We start from the raw sequence: 25743 nt of genomic DNA on the forward strand, positions 1-25743 counted from the left end.
ATTTTGTTCTTTTGACTTAGGACTGTCTTGGCAATGCGGGCTCTTTTTTGGTTCTACATGAACTTTAAAGTAGTTTTTTTTCCAATTCTGTGAATAAAGACATTGGTAGCATATACTCCATGGAATACTATGCAGCCATAAGAAAGGACGAGTTCATGTCCTTTGTAGGGACATGGAGGCAGCTGGAAACCATCATTCTCAGCAAACTATTGTAAGAACAGAAACCAGACACTGCATGTTCTCACTCATAGGTGGGAATTGAACAATGAGATCACTTGGACACAGGAAGGGGAACCTCACACACTGGGGCCTGTTGTGGGGTGGGGGAGGGGGGAGGGATAGCATTAGGAGATATGCCTAATATATATGATGAGTTAATGGGTGCAGCACACCAACATGGCACATGTATACATATGTAACAAACCTGCATGTTGTGCACATGTACCCTAGAACTTAAAGTACAATAATAAAAAAAAGAAATTCATCATGACACATGGCAATATAGAGAACAGATTCACAGATCACCGTTTGTTGAAACTATTATATAGGGAATGTAAATAGATTAAAATATTGAAGGCTCCATTTTAAAATATGGAAAATATGTACAAAAAGGGGAGGGATATCAGTAGAGAGATGGAAACTAAGAAATGTTCCAATGAGGAAACTATTTTCAACAATCTAAATGAAATGAACAAATTCTTTGAAAGACACAAAATCTCACAGGAAAAGAAGTAGAACCTGGATAGTCTTATATCTTTTAATGAAACTGAATTCCTTGTAAAAACCCTCTGACATATTCAGGTCCAGATGGCTTCATTGACAAATTCTACCAAATATATAAATAAGAATTAATCCCAATTCTATACAAACTCCAAGTACATAGGAGGAAGGAACCCTTTCTAACTCACTTTACAATGTTAAAGAGAGTGGTTTCATTTTAGACAAATATTCATGAGCCTTAATTTGAGGAATTAAAAATGTCTTCAACATAGCAAAACAAGCCGGAAAAAAAAAAAAAAAGTCATTTTGACAGGTATTATCACGGACATATTGTTATAAATTTCAGGGGCTGGTTTTATCAAACTCTATACAGTCAGTCAACGTCACGTGCTAAGAGTAAGGTGAACACAGTGGTTCGAAAGAATACGGTCTTTTTAACCCAGTGGAGACAAGTTCCATAAACATGCCAGGATTCGTGGATAATGTTGAAGTGAAATTGGGAGGCTGGAAACCAATAATGCCGCTTCTCCTTTGCATTTTCACTGGTTCTCAGGTATTTTGTTTCTATACTTAACCCCACATGCTTGTGGGCCAATTTGGACACAAATCTCCAGAGCAAGCCCAGGCACTCTCTCATTAACGACTTTAATCCGAACCCCAAAATGTTTCATCAAAGAAAGAACATGAACTTATGGGGTTAGCTTTTTAGCAGCTGTTGAACCCTGGACAACATTCTTTCCTTCTTGAACTTCCATTTCCTCATCCCTAACATGGGAACAGTTTCTTCGTAAATGTTATGAGAAGACCAGGGCACAGTGGATCACGCCTGTGATCTCAGCACTTTGGGAGGCCGAGGTAGGGAGATTTCCAGACCATCCTGAGCAATCTGGAGAAACCTCGTCTCGAGAAAAAATACAAAAATTAGCCAGGCAGGGTGGCATGCACTTATTATAGTCCCAGCTACTTGGGAGACTGAGGTTGAAGGATCGCTTGAGCCTGGAAGGGCTAAGCTGCAGTGAGCTGTGATCATACCACTGCACCCAGCCTGGGTAACAGAGCGAGACTCTATCTCAAAAAATTAAAAAAAAAAAAAAAAAAAAAGGGCCCGGTGCAGTGACTCACACCTGTAATCCCAGCACTTTGAGAGGCCGAGTTGGGCGGATCACCTCAGGTCTAGAGTTCAGGACCAGACTGATCAACATGGAGAAACCCCATCTCTATTAAAAATACAAAATTAGCTGGGCATGGTGGCACATGCCTTTAATCCCAGCTACTTGGGAAGCTGAGGCAGGAGAATCGCTTAAACCGGGAGGCAGAGGTTGCCGTGAGCCGAGATCGCGCCATTGCACTCCAGCCTGGGCAACAAGAGCGAAACTCCGTCTCAAAAAATAAAATAAAATAAAATAGTTATGAGAAGATGTCTCTCTCTCTCTCTCTCACACACACACACACACATTTAGTCATGTGTCATTTAATGATGAGGTTTTGTTCTGAGAAACGCCTTGTGAGGCAATTTTGTCATTGGGCAAACATCATAGAGTGTACTCACACGAACATGGATGGTAGAGCCTAATACACTCCTAGACTATATGGTAAAGCCTCGTGTATCTAGACTAGAAATGTGTACAGCATGTGACTGCTGAATGCTGTAGGCAACTGTAACACAGTATTTTGTATCTAAACATAAAAAGGAAGGGTAAAAATATGATATAAAACATAACAATTTTATACCTGTATAGGGCACTTACCATGAATGGAGTGTGTCAGACTAGAAGTGGCCCTGGCAGACTCACGTATGTGGTTCACTGTTGACCAGAGTGTCACTATGCCATGCATAACTACATATATACATTAATATACATATACACATACATATATACACAGGTGTGTGTGTGTGTGTAGGTAATCTCCTCCTAAACACTTCATTTAGCTCCATGCCTCTGTACAACCTGGGCTACGCACTACGCAGAGACCAACGAGGCTTCGATAATCATGCGTTTACAGAATCGAATTTCTCTTGTTTAAACATATGAACAGACCTTATTTTTAAGAAAAGTTTTAGATTACTGGAAAACTGAACAGAAAGTAGAGTTTCCCATATACACTCTCATCCTGTTCCTACACACCTAGTATCTCCTCTTTATTAATATCTTGCATTGGTGTGGTATATTTGTTATAACTGACAAGCCAATACTGATATATTCTAATTAACTGAAGTTCATAGCTCTTATTAGCATTACTTCTTCATGTTGTACCCTTCTACAGGCTTTGGCAAGTGCCCAGTGTTATGTATTCACCATTACAGTACCATACAGAACACTTTCTAACCTTAAAAATCTCCCAGGTTCCACTTATTCATCCTCCTTGCCTTGCTGGAAGCCCGGACAGCCTCTAATCTTTTTACTGTCTAATCGAGTAGAATTTTGCCTTTTCTGGAATTTCTTATGGTTGGAATCATACATAGTCTTTTCAGATTGGCTTCTTTCATTTAGTGATAAGCATTGCAGTTTCCTTTATGTCTTTCGTTGTGACTTGGTAGTTCATTTCCTTTAATCACTGAAAAATATTTCATTCTATGTATGCCCTACAATTGATTTATTCATTCACCTATTGAAAAACATCTTGGTTGCTTCCAAATTTGTAATAATGAAGAAACTCATAAGGTTTTTTTTTTTGGATATAAGTTTTTAATTCTTTTGGGTAAATACAAGGGAGTATGACTATAGCCCTGTATGGTCACATGATACTGAGCTTTGTATGAAGCTGCCCTACTGGCTTCCAAAGTGACTGTTCCGTTTGGCATTCCCACCAACAATGAATGACAGTTCCTGTTGCTTCATACGGGTGCCAGCATTTTGTGTTGTAAGTATATCAGATTTTAGCCTTTCCTGTGGGTGTGTAGTGGTATCTCATTGTTTTAATGTGCAATTCCATGAGCACATATGATCTTGAACATCTTTTCATAGCATATTTGCTATCTGTGTATCTTTAAAAATTTCTTTTATCAGAATTTTATAGTTGTTTTCACATCAAGTAGTATGTATTTTGTTATATATACATAGCTATTTTGATATTTTTCCAGAGATAATGTAAGTGGATTATATTTTAATTTAAAATTCAAACTATTCATCTCTAGTACATAGAAAATAATTGACTTTTGTGTGTTAACCTTGTATCCTGCAACCTCACTATAATTACTTATTAGTTATAGGAGTTTTATTTGTTGAGTCTTTGAGATATTCTACATAGAAAATCATGGTATGCCACTACAGAATAAAGTTTTATTCTTTCTTTCCCAATCTGCACACATTTTATTTCTCTTTCTTGTCTTATTGCATTAGCTAGGACTCCTAGTAAGAAGTTATATTACTGTGGTGACAGGAGACATCCTTTCCTTGCTCCTGATCTTAAGAGGAAATCTACTTTCTCACGATTCAGTATGCTGATTGCTGTAGGTTTATGTAGATGTTCTTTATCAGGTTGAGCAAGTTCCTCTGTATTCCAAGTTTGCTAAAAGGTTTTATTATAAATCGGCATTGCATTTTGTCATTTTTTTTTTTTGTATCTATCAATATGATCACTTCATTTTTCTTCTTTTTTTTTTTTAGCCTGTTGATGTGATGGATTACTTAACTGTATTTTGAATGTTGAACCAGCCTTGCATACCTTGGATAAATCACACTTTGTTGTGGTAATTCATTTTATAAATTGTTACATAAAATCACTAATATTTTGTTGAAGATTTTTGCATGTATATCTGTGAGAGATGCTGGTCTTTTACTTCTTTTCCTCGTAATTTTTTTTCTGATTTTGCTATTAAGGCAATGCTATCATCATCAAATGAGTTAGAAAGTTTTCTTCAGCTTCTCGTTTTTGGAAGAGATTATTGAGCATTGGTATTCTTTCTTTCTTACATATTTGGGAGAATTCAGAGGGAAGCCATGTGGCCCTGGTGTTTTCTTTTTTGGAAGACTATTAATTATTCATCAGTTTCTTCAATAGATAAAGGCCGATTCAAATGATCTATTTCTACTTGTGAGAGTTCTAGTAGGTATTTCCTTTCAGGAAATAAGTCAGTTTCTTCTAAGGTATCAAATTTATGAGTACAGAGTTATTCATAATATTCCCTTACTATCCTTTTAATGTCTATGGAGTCAATATTTACCATCTCTTTTTGTTTGTGACATTAGCAAGTTGTATTTTCTCTTTTGTTCTTGTTAGGCTGACTAGAAGTTTATTAATTTTTTGGTCTTTTCAAATAATTAGCTTTTGGCTTCGTTGATTTCTCTATGAATTTTCTGTTTTCACTGCTACTGATTTCTACTCTAATTTTTATTCATTTTTTTCTGCTTACTTTGGATTAAATCTGTTGTTGTTCTTCTAGTTTCCTAAATTAGAAGCTTCTTTTATTGATTTTAGGTCTTTTTTATTTTCTAAAATATTCATTCAATGCTACAAATTTCCCTCTAATCTCTGTTTTTGCTGCATCATACAGATTTTAACAGCTTGCATTTTTGTATTTATTTCATCAAAATATGTTTAATTTTGATTGAATTTTTTGATTAATGTCTTATTAGAAGTATGTTGTTTAATATCCATATATTTTAAAATTTACCAGCTATCTCTCTGTTATTGATTAATACTTTAATACAATGTGGTCTCTGAGCATAGTTGGTTATGATTTCAATTCTTTTGAAATTTGTTAAGAAATGCTTTATGGTTCAGAATGTGGACTAACTTGGTGAATAATCCATGTGATATTGAGAAGAAAATGGTTTCTGCTGTTGTTGGAAGAAACGTTCTATAAATGTCAATTAGATACAAATGATTGATGGTACTGTTCAGTTCAACCATGTCCTTACTGGTTTTCTGCCTGCTGGGTATTTTATTTATTAATAGAGAGGTATTGAGCTTTCCAACTATAACTGTGGAATTGTCTACTTCATCTTGTAATTGCATCAGTTTTTGCCTTACATCTTCTGGCATTCCGTTGTTAGGCATACACAAGTTAATGCTTGCTATTTATTCTTGGGGAACTGACCTTTATCATTATGTAATGCACCTGTTTGTTCCTGATAATTTTTCTGACTCTGAATTTGTTTAGTTTAAAATTAATACAGCTACTTTAGCTTTGTTTGGAGAAGTGTCAGCCTGGTATATCTTTCTATATCTTAATCTACCTGTATCTTCATATTTGAAGTAGGTTTTTTGTAGACAACATAGAATTGAATCTTTTTTCTTCTTTGTTAATCCACTCAGTCTTTGTCTTTTAATTTGATGCATCTAATCCACTTGCACTTAAAGTTATTATTGATATAGTTAGACTAATATTTACCATATATGTTACCATTTTCTACTCACTGCCCTTGTTCTGTGTTCCCTTTTTTGTCTTCCAGTCTTTTTTTGCCTTCTCTGGCTATAAATAAGAATTTCACATTATTCAATTTTTTCTCTTTTTTTAGCATATCCGTTATATTTCTTTTAAAAAAAACTTTTTAGAGGTTGGCCTAAAGTTTTCAATGTACATTTACAACTACTCTAAATCCACTTTCAAATAGCACTATACTGTTTCATGAGTAGTGCAAGCGCATCCCAACAGAGTATTCCCAATTCTTCTCTCCTGCGCCTCACTGTATTATGGTCATTCATTTCACTGATCCACAAACTATAATGACCCAACACATTGTTATTATTTTGAAAAAAATTGTATCTGTTAGATCAATTAAGAATAGAAAAGTAGATATTTTATTTTACCTTTATTCCTTCTCTAATGCTCTTTCTTTATATAGATTCAAATTTTTGACCTATACAATTTCCCTTCTTTCTGAAGAACGTCTAACATTTCTTGCAAGGCAGGTATACTCAATCTTTGTTTGAGAAAACATTTTTTCTCTTCTTTGCTTTAGAAGGATAATTTTGCTGTATATAGAATGTTAGGTGGGTGATTTTTTCCTTTGAGTGTTTTAAGTATTTCATAACATTTTCTTCTTGGAAGGGTCTGTAGGGTTTCTTAAGAGAAGTCTGTTGCAATTCTTATCCTTTGTGTTTTTATTCCCTCTGATGTCTTTCAAGATTTTTCTGCCTTTGATTTTCTGCAGTTTGCAGTTTAATATGTATATGGAATCAGTAGTTATGGTCTCTTTTACATTCTGATATTAGTAATTTTAATTTCTGGATTTAAAAATCTAGGTGCAGATTTTTTTGTATTTATTCTGCTTAGTATCTGAGTTTCCTGGATCTGTGGTTTGGTGTCTCATTAATTTTAGCAAATTATCAGCCATTATTATTTTAAATATTCTTTGTTTCTCCTTCTGGTGTTCCCAGTAGAGGCAGGCTCCATCTTTTATAATGCACCTCAGTTCTTGGATATTGTGTTCCATACTTTTTATTCTTCTATAGCTTTGCATTTCAGTTTGGGAAGTTTCTGTTGACATAACTTTAAGCTCATTAAGTCTTTCCTTGGTCATGCTGAATCTACTGATGAGCCCATTAAAGGCACGTTTTATTTTTATTATAGTGTTTTTGATGTCTAGCATTTCCTTTTGATTCTTAGAGTTTCTGTCTCCTGGCTTAATTGTCCATCTGTTCCTGAATGTTTTTCCATTAGACTCCTTAGCATATTAATTATAGCTATTCTAAACTACCGTTCTGATAATTCTGAAACCACTGCCATATCTGAGTGTGGTTCTGATATTACTTTGATTTTTCAAACTATGTTTTTGCCTCTTTGCATGTTTTTAAATTTCTTGTTGAAAGCCAGACGTGATGTATCAGGTAAAAGAATCGGAGAAAAATAGGCCTTTCGTTTGAGGTTTTATGTTTGTCTGGCTAGGGTTGATATGCTGCTTATTGTTTGCTGTAGTTGTGTGGCAAAGACTAAAATTTCTTCTAATATCCTTGGTTTTGTCTCCTCTGTTATCTCTGGGCTTTCTTAGAGGCTCCTTCCTAAGTAGTGTCTGAGGTTTGCAGTTCTGTAAGCCTTGTTGTTATTTAGGAGCCCCACTGATGTGGTGGGAAGGTGTGGGCAGCGAAAAGTGCTCTGTAATCCTATGGTTAGAGCTCTGTCATTCAGGGAGGCTGTGCCTTTCTGACTGTGACCTTCACAAGTGCTTCTTAGGTCCTTCTTTCCTTAGGTGAAGCACGAAGTCTAGTGTGAGCAGAAGTCGGGTACCTCAGTTTCCCCCTTATCTACGGTTTCTCTTTCTGCAGTTTCAGTTGCCCACAGTCAACTGAGGTCAGAAAACAGCTGTGTAGAGTACAACTAGATATTTTGAGACCCAGAGAGAAAGACCATATTTCCATAATTTATGCTATACTATTATAATTATCTTTTGTTATTAAGACTAACATCCTATTGTCCTTGATTTACAAATTACACTTTATCATAGGTATATATGTATAGGAAAACACATAGTATATATAGTGTTTGGTACTATCCCTGGTTTTAGGCATGTAGTAGGGGTCTTGGAAGCTATTCCCAGTGAATAAGGGCGAACTACAGCATTTTTCTTCCCTCAGAGAAGCCAGGTTCTGATAAAACCCAAATGGGCTAGGCTCTGGCATAATTGCTTCTTTTGACGGCAGTCCTTTCTTAAGGAGAACAATATGTTCCAGGTATATTTCACAATGGTTCTTTTCTCCTTTCACTGCCTGAAATAAACGAGGATTTTTCTTTGGTCTTCACCCTGGGAATCTGGTGGGGTTCTTGGTGGTAAAACTCAGGAAAGCATAAAGACACTCCTAAGATTGTCCTTTTCTTTGGAGGTTTTAACTCAAACCCTTCGAGTCTGAGCCTCTGGTAATTTGTCAATTATAGTCACAGTGCTCCTGTCAGTTCAGCTGCTGGCTTCTGGCTTCTGCTCCTTTTATGCCATGGTTCTTGAATTTCCCAGTCTTGCCACTTTTTTCTTGAATTTCCCAGTCTTGCCGTAGTTTGCCATGGGATCTTAATTTCCTGATGGATCTAAGAGGAGCTGTTGATTTTCAGGGTTTGATTGGTCTTTCTGGTGCTGTGAGAATGTGATTGATGATTCGATGCTCTTTATATGCTGCACCAGAAACTGGTGGTTGAGAACTGAAGTTTTAGAGCTAAAGGAAAACAATAGACTATAACAATCTCATTTTAAGAATGAGAAAACTTGAATGCTGATTAGATACATAACATTCCAAATCCTAACTTTAGTAAATTCCTAATGTCATGTGATCAATCCTCTCTCATTTCTAAATGGCTGCTGTACCAGCTCCTCCTTTATCTTCCCCACCAATCTTTAGGAATAAATTTTATTCAAAATGGCACAACGTGATATCAGTGTATTATAGATGCATGTAGAGTTGAGAGATTAATGAGAGATGTTCCATTTGAGGGAGGAAAAAAATGTTAAAATTTCCATTCTGATTTATTTCAATTTCATTTTCTTTATATTCTTTATATGTACGTGGGGGCATACTTAGAAATATTTATTGGTGAGAAATGCAAAGCGAAGAATTTGGAAACCACTGTAAATGATTCTTAAGTTACTGCTAAGAGCAAATAGCATCTGAATGTGTAATTATCAACACATCCCCAGGGATTCATGTGATTGCTCTCTCATTTAAATACATACATCTACAGACACTGTACTTGTTTAGATGGGAATTGAGTGCATCCCGTCCATTATCTCACATACTACCTCAAGGACTTTTTTTCGTGGTTATTCTCACCACATTGATACCTCTTATTTTCAAGTTCTTCTGTGTCTCAATATCTTAGAAAGCTGTCAATTCCTAAGTTTTTCACTGGAGTGATAATAAGATTGTATGCAAGACAGGGGAAAGAGGTAAGTAACAGCTCAAAAACTGTATGGATTTATCTGAGTATAAATGCATTGTTTCATTTTTACTGAACCTTTTTCTTCATTTTCCTGCTAATTTCCCAAAGGTGTCCTTGGTCCTATTTGTGATAATTTATTTAAAGTCTTCTTCAGATTTCACAATTGAAATGAAGTTAAAGATTAATAGAAGAACAAGGTATTGGTGTTTCCGACCTAATGATAATAAATATTTTTGGCAGATTTTCTACTATGGATTCTCTTGTGTATTTGACCATGGGACGTTAAATGAATATTGCTAAATTGGCTGTACCTGCATAAGAATATATTTTAGAATGAATAAGGATCTTATAATTTATGTTACTCAATCTCTTCATTTTTAGGTAATAAAATTAGGTCCATAAAGGTTAAGTGATTGGCAAGGTTTAATTGCTAGGTAGCGGCAGAACCAGAAAATAACCTAGGTGTGATGATTAATTTTATGAGTCAACATGACTAGGCCAAGAGTTGCCCAGATATTTGGGCACACATTATTCTGGGTGCTTTTATGAGGGTGTCTAGATGACGGCAATGTTTAAACTGGCAGGCTGAGTAAAGCAGATTGCTCCCTCTAATGTGGGTGAGCCTCACCCATTAAGCGGAAGGTCTGAGTAAAACATAAAGGCTGACCTCCCCAGAGAAAGAGGGGATTCTTCTTCTCTGATGGCCTTCAGAATGACGTTGGATCTTCCTGGCTCTCGAGCCTGCAGGCTTTGGACTGGAACCACATCACTGGCTCCTCTCGGTCTCCAACTTGCTGACTCACCCTGAAGATCTTAGATCTCATCAACTTGCAGAATCATACAAGCCAATCTCTTAGAATAAATCTCTTTATATTATCCTATTGCTGCTGTTTCTCTGGCTACCCTTGACTAATATACTAGGTATTACATTACAGAAGGGGCTATTTCTCCTTTTCTACCCTGGGTTACTCTTTAAAATTTAGTATTGGCTATGTGAGAAGAGTCACACTGTGTATGTACTCAAGAATCCACAAGTCCTGTAGGCCATGTGCTCTAGGGGTCCTATAGCAGGAATGGGAAGAAGCGAGGTAGTGTGCTACAGGGAATAAGATTCATTTTACCTCTACGATTGGCCTGAAAGAAAATGCAGGGTCTTTCTTTAGCAAACTAAGCCCTCAACTGCATCCTAAATCTTCAGGCTGCCTGTCAGGACTCTAGTCATTGTGTTAGTTCATATTCCCTGATTCATTCTGGGGACAGGAGAATGTGATGAGGACTTTATTCTCAATAAAATAGATCTTGGTTTGCCGTTAAAAACATTAATCATAATATTTGGATTCTACATTTCTGGGCATGTTTCATACTGTGCATAGTATATACACACAAATATAATATACCTTATAAAACACACACATACTTACATATTTATACCTATTACATATAAAAATATGTAAAATATATACATGTAATGAAGATTTTGGAAGGCTATATTTTACTGATTCCCTATGCATATTTGAAGATAATATTTTCAAGACCTATGTGAGAATACAATAACAGTGTTTAATATAACACAAGTAAAATGATAGTATATATGTAAGAATATCAATATCATCTATTTTATCCTCTTATAAAAATAGTACTTAACACTTATGATTGATTAAAAATTTAATTTTGCATATATTTTGAGGTGTATGTTTTGAAGGACATATGAACACAAATCCAGAACTTTATATTAATAAGCTATGTTGCATTTAGATCTTTCTGTGTCCTTGGCAGTAATTTTTTTTTTTTTTTTTTTTTTAGATGGAGTCTTGCTCTGTCACCCAGGTTGGAGTGCAATGGTACATTCTTGGCTCACTGCAACCTCCGCCTTCCAGGTTCAGGAGATTTTCCTGCTTCAGCTTCCTGAGTAGCTGGGATTACAGGCACGTGCCACCATGCCTGGCTAATTTTTGTATTTTCAGTCGTGACTGGGTTTCACCATGTTGCACAGGCTGGTCTTGAACTCCTGACCTCAGGTGATCCACCTGCCTTGGCCTCCCAGAGTGCTGGGATTACAGGCATGAGCCACCGCACCTGGCCGACAGGAATTTTAAAATAAAAACTATTATAATACTGACAAGTTCATTCATCACAATAAAATAAACTTTATTAATTAAAGATCATGATTAAAGGCTGGGTGCGGTGGCTCAAGCCTGTAATTCCGCATTTTGGGAGGCCAAAGTGGGCAGATCACTTGAGGTCAGGAGTTCAAGACTAGCCTGGACACCATTGTAAAACTCCATCTCTACTAAAAATACAAAAATTAGATGGGTGTGGTGGTGCACACCTGTAATCCCAGCTACTCAGGAGGTTGAAGCAGGAGAATCCTTGAAACCTGGGAGGTGGAAGTTGCAGTGAGCTGAGTTCATGCCACTGCACTCCAGCCTGGGTGACAGAGTGAAACATGGTCTCAAAAAATAATAATGATAATAATAATTAATTAAAAAAATAAAGATCATGATTGTAGGATAAACTGTTAAGTCCTTTATGATTTATTTCACAAGCAGTTATAAAAGGAACAGTGGAGAGGATATCAGATTTCTCTATGCTATTTTACGACATGAGTCAAAGTGTACTTTACTTGCTTTCACATTAGAGATTTGGTAGTCCAAACTTCATTTCAATTACAAAGAAATTAAAATACACTCAAGTCTATTTTGATCTTCATTTGTATTCAGATGGCCACTACAAAGACTGAGGTAGAGAACTGTGGTCAAACATTTCAAACCAGAGTTCTGTAGGAAGAGTAGAGGTGGAGTTAATACATTAAGTCAAGAAATCTGATAGGTTAATGAGAAATAAAGTCAACCCATTTTCTGCATTAACAGAGATAAACTGGAAAACTTGGCCTTTTCTTCATTTTTAATTAGTAATCTCGAATGAATCTAATTCTTATTGCATTCCACAGCTAACTAAGTGCAGTAAATAAGAGTTATCCGTGAATAAGCATCAAATAAGCATCTAGAGGTGGGGGAGGCTGGGCGGGGGAGTAGGGTTTGAGAGCTGAGCTCTGGTGAGGCAGCAATTTACTCCTCAGCAGGGCAGGGTTTTGCTCAGGTTTAAGAGCCAGTTCAAACTGTTATTTAAAAAAGGAATGAGTTATAGTTACCATAGCAACTGACATACCACATGACATTGATATTTTCCCTCCTGAGAAGAAAGCCCATTGTTAAAGCAACTGTCACACAAACAAAATTCTCCCTGATAAAGTCACTAAAGTTTTAAACTGCTTCCTCAAGGGGAAAAAATTGAATTTTAATAGACACACACATTTAAAATTATAAGGGAACCAACAAACAAATTCAGAAACATTGTACTATTACATGCAAAATAATCCAAACTTTTCTCATTGTCATACCCATCATTATGTGACATCTCATGAAATGCAATAATTTACTATATGTTATTTACACTTATGTCAGAGAAGAGTAGATAGATAACTGTTTCTTAATAAAGTAATCTAACTTGGGCCCATATTCTTCAACAGATGACTGACCGATTTACTTGAAAGTTTTCAAATTCTATGACATTTAATTCTGCCTTGAAGACTTATTTATTTTCTTTCTAAATGCTTTGATGTTATGACCTTTGGGCAACTCATTATTAGCAAAGTGTCCCATTTATCAAAAGCTTCCTCAAGAAAATAGTTTTCAATTTGACTTGAAAGAAGGATATCAATAATTCAAAATTGAATCAAAATCATTTATACATTCTTGTGTTGACTTCCATTGCTCCAGGAATATTTTTCAAAATATTATGGCAATCATAGAAAATATTGGAAGAGACTGTTAGAGAAGAGATGAGAAGACGACCACGGAATGGGAACCTTCAATATTAAGGTGGTCACAGATAAGCAAAGAGGCCAGCCAAGGAGAGGCAGTAGGAACAACCAGGGAGATGGGAGAACGAAAATGAATAGCAGGCTTTTGGAATCCAAGTAAAGACTGTTCTTCAAAAGGTGAGTGGTTCACTCTGTCCAGTTCTGCTGAAAGGACTGGGCATTGTCCATTGACATCAGCAAGAGAGAAGTCAACAGCCCCAGTGACTGCTGAGGGTGAAATCCTGACTATAGTCATTAATTTAACAGACAATGAGAGGAAAAAAAAAAAATTGAAGAGCAATCGTGTAGATATTTTCAAGCTTTTCTGCAAAGGGGATAAAAAGTGGAACAGAGTTGGTGGATTCAAGAGAAGGCTTTTAAAAACTGAGAGACATAAAAGCATGTTTTTATACTACAGGGAATGATTGAAGGGATGGGATGTAGCTATGAATTGAGTGACTAGTTTCAGAAACGATGAAAATTTCATCTATGATGAAATGCTAAAAGGCAGAGAAAATGAATGCTGGAAGTGAGTATATGTGCTGGTGGAAGTCTGTGGGTCTATGAAGTTTTTCTCCATTTGTTGTATTTTCCCTTGAAATAAGAAATTAAGTTACTATCTAAAAGTCAGCTGTCGGGAGGATGCAATAAAGGTTTAGAATAGAGCAAGATGTGAAACTATTAAGGAAATTTAAAATTATTTCCAAGTAGCCTTAAGAACTCATCAAGGTATGTGTTGTGAATTTCAAATACACATGTTTTTGTTCGTTTGTTTGTTTGTTTGTGTGTGCATGTTTTGTTCCAGTCATTTACAGCTAAATGGTAACAGATGTAGAACAGGCAAAGTTAGATTTAACAAAGGCTCTGATTTTTGTAGGTTAGTGCAATGAAGTTAGAGAAGGGTGCGGAAGTCAATGAAACGCAGAGAGTAATTATAATGGTTAACTATGGAATCTAAGCTGTAAAGCGAGAGAAAACTCATCTTTCCCTTTACAAAGTGAAGGACAGTGAAAGCTAGAAGGACCAATAGAATGAAGGTCCCAGTGAAGAAAATTTTACAATTTTGGGACCAGAGAGAATGAGCTGGAAACATAGAAAATCACAGAGTGAGACACGCGGATCTGAGAGTATGGAGGGATTACAGCAAATGGTATGACATAAGATCTAGGTTAAAACCTGATACACTTTACTGAAGCATGGAATATACTTACACAGAGTGTAGCTAACTATTCAAAATGTTGCTAAATGATGCCAATGATTTTGCTTGTTGTCTTTTCTGATAGTTACTCATCAAACACTGCACATGACATGTAGGAGAATTTGAATGATATTGCTTGAATAAATGGATGGACAGGCACGTGGATGGGTAGATGACCGGATGAAAATGTTACTGTACTCCTCAATAACAGAAAAATGCATCATAAGTTAAAATTGTACTTCACTGAATGATGCTAAGAATCCTTGTGTGGTGCATCTGACTTTGAAATATCATTAACATGTACCAAAGGTACAAGAACTCATCCCATTCTGGATTTTTTCATCTCAACTTCTCTACTTGTATGCACTACTGAGATGTAAGTATCAGTATCTCCCTTATCAAAAGCTCAGTTCATGGACTCTTTTAATTTTGTTTTACTATAAAAATTCTCTAGAGTGAGGACAGATGTAAGGTCAGATGTACTTACAAGTAAATCTTAAGTCACAGATGAACATTAAGAATAAATAAATAACATTCAAATTTATTCTATCATTTATGGAATCTAACAGCCAGCATCTCTTTCTGTAGTTGTTACCCAAACTAGAGAAGACAATAAAAAGAAAATATAAAAGATAATTAATTTATCATCCATATACTAACAGTGTGTCTCAAAAATGAGAAGGATATTTTAGCAATTTGATCATGTAATGTAGTTAATACATATTGGAACAAACCATAGTTCATTTAAATGTAAGTGTGACGAGACAGCACAAAATAAGAAGAAAATTTAATCTGTAGGATAGAAATGTTCTTATCAGGCTGTATGTCAAGTAGTGATGTAGTTTTTCCACCTCAACTCACCTCCAGCCTAATGGTATGTAAGCTGACTAGACCAAGCTTCTAGTTCCCTAACCCAGTGGGATCCTCTCTCCTTGGAGGCTACAGTGATTACCAAGTCCATTCAGATCTTTAAGGGCCTAAGGAGGCATAGGAAGCAAGTCCACACACTGGCATTCTTATTTGGCCTAAACAATTGTCTTTGTTTGCTTGTTAGTTGAATGACTGAATGCAATCTTACCATCCTCAAATGTCTTCCAAACTTGAGCAACTCTTTGTGCTCTCAAGTATATCACGCATAGTTCAATGTTGCAGGTCTGATATAGAAAAAATACATTGTGAAGAAAATAATGAAATGATAGATTGTGAAATCAAAACAGAATAACTTGAGAAGCTCAAAATGGGCTCCTTTATAAATGAAATTTATTTCCAAAACTTCTATTTGCTCTGATACAATATTGTGACTGGTGTGCATTGGTATAATATACTTTGAATATACATTTAAAAATACTTTTGGATCCCTGAAAATCTTGCTATATTGTCACAACAAAAACTGCTGTGAAGAGGTCTGAGGTCTGAGGGACATTTGCCTTCTTGTAAATAGCTTAATGCCTGATTCTTTTCTGTAATATTTCATTTTAAACAGCAAATGTAGAATCCTTACTTCAGAAAAAATATGTCCTCATTTTCTACTTCGAACAGCATTTATTGTCATGTATTGGCTTCTCTACCTCAAAGTACCAATAATCCCTAATTATTTTCAATATCTACTAGCTTTAGATTCCATTAATATATTTATCCTTTCCCTTTACATTTTCTCAGAATTTTTTCCTATCATTTTAAACAAAAACTACTAATGATAACAGTTTAACGTTGCTCTCCAGAGAAATTATTTTGGTCCTTTATGCCATTAGATCAGTAATTTCTCTTTTTGTATCATATATCCATTTTATTTTTTGAAATTTTGTTATTGAATTAATTTTTAGTAAGATGCTAAAGTAGGGAATAAAACAAATACAGAAAATGTCTTCCTGTTCATTGAGTTCTGTTTTCCTTTAGGTAGAACCCTTTGCCTATTGTATACCTCCTCCTTCCCTCCCTCCCCTTTTCTTTCTTCCTTTTCTTCATTCCTTTTCTCCTTCTCTTTCCATTTTTATTTCTTACTGAATTCTTGCCTGTACTTTATTTATACAAAAAGTTCATCATTTATTTTCATCTTGCTCACGCTTGGGGATTTCTTTCCAAAACTTCTATTTGCTCTGATACAATACTGTGACAATTTACATGTGTAATATTTACAACTCTATCTGAGACTTGCTGGTTTTCCTCCCTGAAAGACAGATTAACAGTGATTATTTATGTTCTATCTACAAAGCTCTTCTGTGTTAGGAGAAGGCCCATATAATTGTTAATGTGGTACAATTTTTGTTGTTGTTGTTGGAATATTTGCTTCTGTTCTTCCTTGGGAAATAGTTAAATATTCTGTACCAAGATTCACTTTATATAATTGGAGGACATATATGATTCCATGGAGGAATATCTTCCAAGTTTCCATTTCATTCAACAATGTATTGGGCAGCCATGAAATCCGCTGTGTGACAGAATTACTGCTTTATTTTTCTTTTCTTAATTTATCCCAACCTTACTCCCAATACTCATTCCCTTACTACTCAGTTGAAAAAAGGAAGAGAAACAGTGCCGAGATGGTTTAAGTTGTTCCAAATTTGGAAATATTTTTATTTCATTAAAATTCTTCCCAGGAAATACAAAAATGGTTAACAACCAATTCTTACCAGAATATTCCATTTCTTTCCTTGTTTTGTTTCTTAATTGGTTGGTTGATTTAGTTTGTTTTTTGTTTTTTTCTTGTTTGTTATTGTTGTTGTTGGGATTTATCAAGTTTTTCATTCGCCATTGTGGAAAGTTTTTCATTCAAGCTATGATACAGCTTGAATCAGCCATTTTAACCTGAACATCTCTCTTTATCGCTGTTTGAAATGCACCTCAAAAAATGAAACCTTATATTGCATAAGCCCAGTAAAATTTCTCAGCCTACTCTTCAAGGCAACCTGATATTTTATATGAAATATTTAAATAGGATTATAGCTAAGGCTGACTTTTTTATATAACAGTAAGCAAAGGAAATAACTTTTTCCATTATTTTTCTCTTGTGGTAATTTTGATGTCTCATTTCATTGCATTATAGTTGCCCTTGCAAAGGAGTTTTTGTTGTGTTTTGTTTAAATAAAAAAATGATTATGTAACTCACGTATCTCTTCAAGAGAGCAATTTTCAGGATTTTTTTATAGCCTTACAGCCTAATTTTTTTGTTTGATATTATTTTCATTCAAATCTAAGAAAAGGGAATTAAAACTCAGAGATATGAGGACTTCTAGATTTCTTCTGCACAAACCAATCAGAGAAAGTAAAACATCATTCTCCTTACTTTTCAAAAAGATTTTTTAAAGTGGCCCCTTTGTGCAAGGATTATTCTCCCTTCACTTTCCTGTTGAAATTTATTAAAACTATTTTGAAGAGAGCTCTTGATATTTTACGACAGGACACATCCCTACATTAATTCTAAGGAAACAGAAAAGAGGCTCTAACAGCTGTTCCCCTTCCTTACCTCAATCTCAGCTCAGTAGGACATGCTGTTGCTTTTCTTTCTACAGTGTACATGCTAAAGAGTTTTGGGTGATTTTAGAAAACCTAGCAGCATCTGGAGGTGTCAGTGTTCTTGGTAGCAATTTGGTTTGAAAGGAATATATACTGAGATTTGAACCCACTCAAACTTCAGGAAATCCAAGGTTAGAATTAAGTACAATTCTGTTCAGTAGAAAGGTCTGGGTAATGAGAGAACAGCAATTCACTTTTCCAATTCACTAAAAGAAATCTTCAAGATACTTTAAAATCAAGGGTCAGGTAAGCTTTTAAAACTCAAATGGTTAATCCAAAGTAACTCTAGAACTCCCCAGTTTAGCTAGACTACAAAAACTGGGCCAGGTCCTTAAGTATAGAAATAATAGATCAAAAGAAGTCAAGAAAAGAGTCTACTGGTCTCAAGGAGTAGACAACTGATGACAAAGTAAAAAAAAAGTTCACTACAGAAGATGTGAAATGGCTACCTTTATAAGGCATACTTAGAACTTCGCAAAATAAAAGCTATTAAAAATATTTTAAATAATTTTAAAAGTATATATCAAATTTATTTCTGATTCCAAGGAAAGGTTTTGAAAAAAAATATTTGAAAACTCACAAATGGCCTGCCACAGGGAATAGTAATAGTTACCAGGGTATATGTGTCACTGAAATGGTCTCCATGATTGACCTGCCAGTTCCTGTAGCCACAAAACTCTGAACTTGTGGACAGATCTATGGCAAAGCAGTGATGTTTTTCTATCCTAGCATCAATACACTTAGGTTAAATGTCAAGCAACTGTGCATTTTTGATGGATTAAGTCATTCCTGAGGTTATGGTAAGCAATGCATAAAAAAAAGTAGTTATTTCATTATTCACAATTGGCAAATGATGAATACTTCAAAGGAAAGTTTAGTTGGAGTCATAGTATATATAGTATTGATTTTCAATAAGAATTCCAAAGAGTGCAGATGACATGCAAATGTGCAAAGTATATTGCACAGGGCAAATGAGGAGAGAATGGATGACAGTGAAAATGAGAACAGGGAGCACTGATCCAAAAATTGCATTTGAAGTCTGTGTGATGTAAATAGCAAGGCTGCTGTCTTTACATGTTCTGCAGCAGAGAGATGTAACATCTAATTCCCTATTCAATGTGTCTTCAGTTTACCCTGCAACATTATCAGTAATTACAAGGAGAAAGAATCACTGACATGATGAAAACCCAGGCTCTGGCAAAGAAGCCTCTGTTAGGATCCAACCTGGTTCGTCCTGATGATGGACGTGCTCCGGAACAGGAAGGGCTCTTTGTATTTGAACCAGGGCTTTCCCCTCTTGCTGCTACGTGATGGAGAGTGTTCTGCCTAATGCAAATTCACCAGGGCAGCCCAAGAATTAGCACGAATTCTACATTTATATTGGAACAATCTCTCCAATTGTGCTTTTGAAAAAGCACTACTCATATAGATTCGTGTTGCTTCTGATTTATTCATTTCTTCAGATATTATGAGTTAAAAATGTTCCAACTGAAGCTGTTACTGACATGTAGACAGTTTTTCACTTTTTAAAGCAGAGTTCTGCTTTTTAGTGCCTGGTTATAGATTAAACGCAATTCAATAGTGAGTGCAACTCAACATATCTGCAGACCCAGTGGGTTTCCTATTACCCTTTGCTTTTCCCGTGTGACAAAACCTCGAAGGCTGTAGGTTATTTCTCCGAGTTCCAAAATTGTGCAAATGCTGTTTCTAGTAACATTTCTCAATCTCATTTTTGCTGCCTTTTATCTGCCCAAACTGGGCCCCAATTGCTGCACACACATCATAACGCACAGAACTCTTCTGTCTGTGCAATTAGTAGCAGACAGATGTTCTAGACGCAGAAGTCTCCAAGAAAAAGATATGCCATTCACTTCTATGTCACTAGCTTCTAGATTAGGATCTGTGTTGTGGTAGGTATCCTTCCCATCCCCCAACACATACATACTCAACAGAAGAAAACAAAGCCCAAAACTAATAATGTATTGAATGAGTGAATGAAGACATGGAAGAGGAGGAAATGAGACTAATTCAGGAAGTCGGGAAAGACATTCTTGAGAGGGTGAAGCTTGAACTAAGATATGAAAGAAAGCAGGAATTAACTGGGTGAAGGAAAATAGGGAAAAATCAAAAGATTTTAAATTAAGACCCCAAAATCCTACTGATAACCTCATAGGGTTTAAAGTAGAGCCATTTATCATAGTAGAATGGACCGGGACATGGTGCCTCCATGCTAACCTGTAGCTGAGGCTGCTGACTTTCAGCCTTCCATTCATGAGTACTGGGTCTCTCTTCTTACAACATCACTTTCGTATACTCAATTTCTGATACAGATAGGGTTCTTTCTTCTGCCCTCGAAAAGCCCTGTTGTAACACTACACTTGTCTTTGTGTTACTATCATGAAGTCCTGTTCCATCAAAGTGTCATCAGTAATCTCAACTTGATTCCCTTTTGGTTTAACCATTTTATTCATCTCAATGGTAGTTTCCTATGGATAGATTCTGTTATTTGCAGGAAGAACTGCAGATATAACTTGGTACCTACTTCTATATATTTTCTCATTTTCAGTCATACAACTCCAGATATTCCATCACTCTTCTCTGATTACTGGTTTCTTCACTAAACTGTTTTCTGCATTTTCTGGTGAATAATTTTATTGCTTGAACACAATTCAGTAATTTCTTTTTGTGAAGGCTTTGCCTGGCCTGTCTGGTGGGGCTTGGGTTATTTGATAGGTTGTGGATCCTGAACACATACTCTTCCTCCATGGGCAAAACTAGAGTTTGCAGGAACACCTTGCTTTTCTGTCCTCTTGCTAAGAATAAGCTACCATTGCCTTTGAGGAGCCGCCATACATGATAACCATCACCAAAGACGGCAGGGCACCAGACATTCATATTCACTCCTGGAGTTTTGGGAGGATGGAGTTTCTGCTAAAATGGCACACTCATTTGGAAATATAATCCCACAGATAAAGAATAAAAGAGGCAGAAGGAAGAACAGGTCAGCATGTTTCTTTGACCAGGGAAATTTAAATTCCTAACTTCAGAGACCAGGCTAGCCCAAGGTTCATTGCTGGACCTTTTTTACAATGGAAATTCGTCATAACAAGAAAAGCTAAAAATCAAATATTTACTATTAAAAAGTGGCCCCTTTTGTATTTATTGTGATTATATTAATATTTATGTTTACTTCAGTATATTCAATATATACATATGTATTAAGTGTTTAGAGTGCTGGGGATAACAAACATGTATAAAATGATACATTATCTGACTTCAGTGAATTTACAATCTAGATAAGGAGATATAAATCAAATCATTGCACGCACATATGAAATTTTAATATGTAATTATGACTGTGTATAAACAGTAGCTTGGTGAGAGAAGAGATAATGATTAACTCAGGAAGAGAGGAAGTAATTCTTGAGAAAAGGATGTTGGAACTAAGATCTGAAGGAAAATGAAAATGAACTAAGGGACGTGGTATGTTTTGCGGTGTCACCACCCAATTCCCATCTTGAATTGTAGCTCCCACAATTCCCATATGTAATGGAAGGGATCTGGTGGGAGGTAATTGAATCATGGGGATGGGTCTTTCCCATGCTGGTCTCGTGATAGTGAATAAGTCTCAAGATCTCTGATGGTTTTATAAAGAGGAGTTCCCCTGAGCAAGTTCTCTGTGTTTGCCTGCCGCCATCTATGTAAGACCTGACTTGCTCCTCTTTGCCTTCCATCATGATTGTGAGGCCTGTCCAGCCATGTGGAAGTGTGAGTCCATTAAACCTCTTTCCTTTATAAATTACCTGGTCTTGGGTATGTCTTTATTAGCAGCATGAGAACAGACTAATATAGTAAATTGGTACTGGCAGAATGGGTACCAATTTACGGTTGCTGTAAAGATACCCAAAAATGTGGAGGCGACTTTGGAACTGGGTAACAGGCAAAGCTTGAAACAGTTTGGACAGCTCAGGAGAATATAAGAAAATGTGGGAAAGTTTGGAATTTCCTAGACACTTATTGAATGGCTTTGAGCAAAATGCTGATAATGATATGGACAATGAAATTCAGGCTGAGGTGGTCTCAGATAGAGATGAGGAACTTGTTGGTAACTGGAGTAAAGGTGACTCTTGCTATGTTTTAGCAAAGAGAGTGGTGACATTTTCCCCTGCCCTAGAAATTTGTGGAACTTTGAACTTGAGGGAAATGATTTAGGGTATCTGGTAGAAGAAATTTCTAAGCAACAAAGCATTCAAAAACGATTTGGGTGAAGTTAAAAGCATTCAGTTTTAGAAGGGAAACAGAACATAAAAGTTCAGAAAATTTGCAGCCTGATGATGTGATAGAAAAAAAAAAAAACAAAAAAACACCTATTTTCTGAGAATTCAAGGGGGCTGCAGAAATTTGCATAAGAAGGAGTCAAATGTTAATCAACAAGACAAAGGGAAAAATGTCTCCAGGGCATGTCACAGGGCTTCACAGCAGCCCCTCCCATCACAGGCTAGGAGGCCTAGGGGAAATAAATGGTTTCATGGGCTGGGCCCAGGGCCCCCCTGCTTTGTACAGCCTGGGGACTTGGTGCCCTGCATCTCAGCCACTTCAGCCATGACTAAAAGGAGCTAAGGTATAGCTCAAGCTGTTGCTTCAGAGGGTGTGAGCCCCAAGCCTTGGTAACTTCCACATAGTGTTGAGACTGCAGGTGCACACAAGTCAAGAACTGAGGCTTGGGAATCTCTGCCTAGATTTCAGAGGATGTATGGAAACGCCTAGATGCACAGGCAGAAGTTTGCTGTAGGGGTGGGGTCCTCATGGAGAACTTCTGCTCGGGCAGTACTGAAAGGAAATGTGGAGTTGGAGCGCCCCCCTCAACAGAGTCCCTACTGGGGCACCACCTAGTGGAGCTGTGAGAAGAGGGCCTCTGTCTTCCAAACCCCAGAATGATAGATCCACCAACTGCTTCCGCTGTGCACCTGGAAAAGTGCAGACATTCAATGCCGCCTGTGAAAGCAGCTGGGAGGGAGGCTATACCCTTCAAAGTCACATGGGTAGAGATGCCCAAGGCCATAGGAGCCCATCTCCCACATCAGTGTGACATGGATATGAAACACGGAGTCAAAGAATATCACTTTGGAGCTTTGAGATTTGACTGTCTCACTGAATTTCAGACTTTCATAGGACCTTCAGCCCCTTCATGTTGGCCAATTTCCCCTATTTGAAATGGGTATATTTATCCAATGCCTGTACTTCCATTGGATCTAGGCAGTAACCAGCTTGATTTTGATTTTACAGGCTCATAGGTGGACAGGACTTGCCTTGTCTCAGATAAAACTTTGGACTGTGGACTTTTGAGTTAATATTGAAATGAGTTAAGACTTTGGGGGACTGTTGGGAAGGCATGATTGGTTTTGAAATGTGATAACATCAGATTTGGGAAGGACCAGGGGAAGAATGATATGCTCTGACTGTGTCTCCACCCAAATCTCATCTTGAATTGTAGCTCCCACAATTCCCACATGTCAAGGGAGAGAACCAGTGGGAGGTAATTGAATCATGGAGGCGGGACTCTCCCATGCTGTTCTCGTGAGAGTGAATAAGTCTCACAAGATCTGATGGTTTTATAAAGAGGTGTTCCCCTGCACAAATTCTCTCTCTTTGCCTGCCACCATCCATGTAAGATATGACTTGCTCCTCCTTGCCTTCTGCCATGATTGTGAGGCCTCCCCAGTCATGTGGAACTGTGAGTTCACTAAACCTCCTTCCCTTATAAATTACACAGTCTTGGTTATGCCTTTATCAGCAGCATGAGAACAGCCTAATACATGAAGGAAAGATGGAAGAGCATTCAAAGACAGTAGCATGTAGAAAAGCCCTTTGACATCACTGAAAATTGCAATGGAAGGCTGTAATTCCTGGAGAATAAACTGTCACATAAAACACAGTACTAAATAAAGCCACAACACAAATAGAAATACGCATGCAGGGCCTGGCTGTCCTTGTTTAGAAACTTTATCTTAATCCTACAATCACTGGAATGACATTAAAGGGATTTTAAGCCTGTGGTTTCCCTTTTGGAAAGATACATTGGCTACTCCCTGTAGAGTGAGTTAATACTTCCCTATATGCAACATTGTGGACTAGATATTGTAAATACCCTCTAAAGTATGCATAACATTAAAACATAGCTAAACTTACAGAAAGAAATACAAACTCTAGGTTTTAAAAAAGTGACAAGGTAAACTGAAAATCAGTGTAACAAGCTCACACTGATGATACACCTTCCTAGAAAGATTTACTGTTATGTGTAACCTATAGGTTGAATTTTAATGACTTATTGGGAGAGGGAGATAGGAAATTAATTATCATGTCTTTGCATGATTCAAATAAGAAATTTAAAAGTAACTAGAAAATATGTAAATAAATAATGAAATGCTCCTTATCAAATTGCTCTAAACTTCAAATTTTTTTACCTTTTAGCTAACCTCCTGCTAAAATCAAATGGTTAAGTTATATAAAATAAACACACACACACACTCTCACACTCACACTCATTCACACACACACACACACACAAATATATTCCTTAGAAATTTACCAAGGATTCACATTGTGAGAGTCCAAGGTTCTGAAAAGAAAAGAGACTCTTTGATGGATGCCCAACATCCCAGGCTGATTCTTCCCTGAAGGCATTTGGTGATTCTTAAGCAGTGCATAGGGAGCAGCTCAGCAGCCTTTATGAGGCAGCATTTCTTACCCCCTCACACTAATTCCAGCTCCATCTTACAGAAGCTGTATTCCAGGAAAGAATGGCTCCCTTTCTTCTCTCAGCCTACACTCATAAGGTGAAGCTCTACCCCAGGAGTAGAAGGCAGAGAATGCTGGACCACAATTACCCTTGCCTCAGCTTACTTAAAGAATGGAGGCCCCATGCCATGTATGGTGAGCCATGAAGCCCAGAGGCTCCAGTAACCTGCTTGTATGGCACAGATGTCATTCTGAAAGAAAATATTATCTTAAATATCCAATTTTCAACAAAAATTATGAAACATGCAATGAAATGACAAATTGTAACTTACATAGTGAAATAAAGAATGATAGGCAATAGGAACTACCTTTGAGCAGCTATTATAAATATGTTAAAAGAACTAAAGAAGCCAGGTTTAAAGAAGAAAGAAGATATAATGACAGCATCTCCTCAAATAAAGAATATTAATAAAGAGATAGTTTTTTTTTTAAAAAAAAGGGGAAATATATAGAACCTCAGAGAAATATGAGACACTATTAAGTACATATACATGTCATGGGAATACCAGCAATAGAGAAGTGAGAGAAAGTATAACAAAATTATTCAAATACATAATGGATAAGAAAATTAATATACAAATTTTTATTAAAATAATTGTTAAATATTCATTAATTTAAAATTTATTTAAAATAAATTTGTATATTAACTATGCATTAATTATTTATTTATTGAGTTAAGAAACTCAACTAATTAACTGTAAGCAGAAAAAATCCAAAGATACTCACACACAGATACATCCTGATAAAAATGTTGAAGGCCAATGATGAGAAAATCTGAAAAAGAGCAGGAGAAAAATGACTTATGAAAAAGTCAGTTCCAGCAAGATTAGTAAATTTCTCATA

This window comes from Chlorocebus sabaeus, chromosome 9 (genome assembly GCF_047675955.1).
Source record: "Chlorocebus sabaeus isolate Y175 chromosome 9, mChlSab1.0.hap1, whole genome shotgun sequence".
Lineage (NCBI taxonomy): Eukaryota > Metazoa > Chordata > Mammalia > Primates > Cercopithecidae > Chlorocebus > Chlorocebus sabaeus.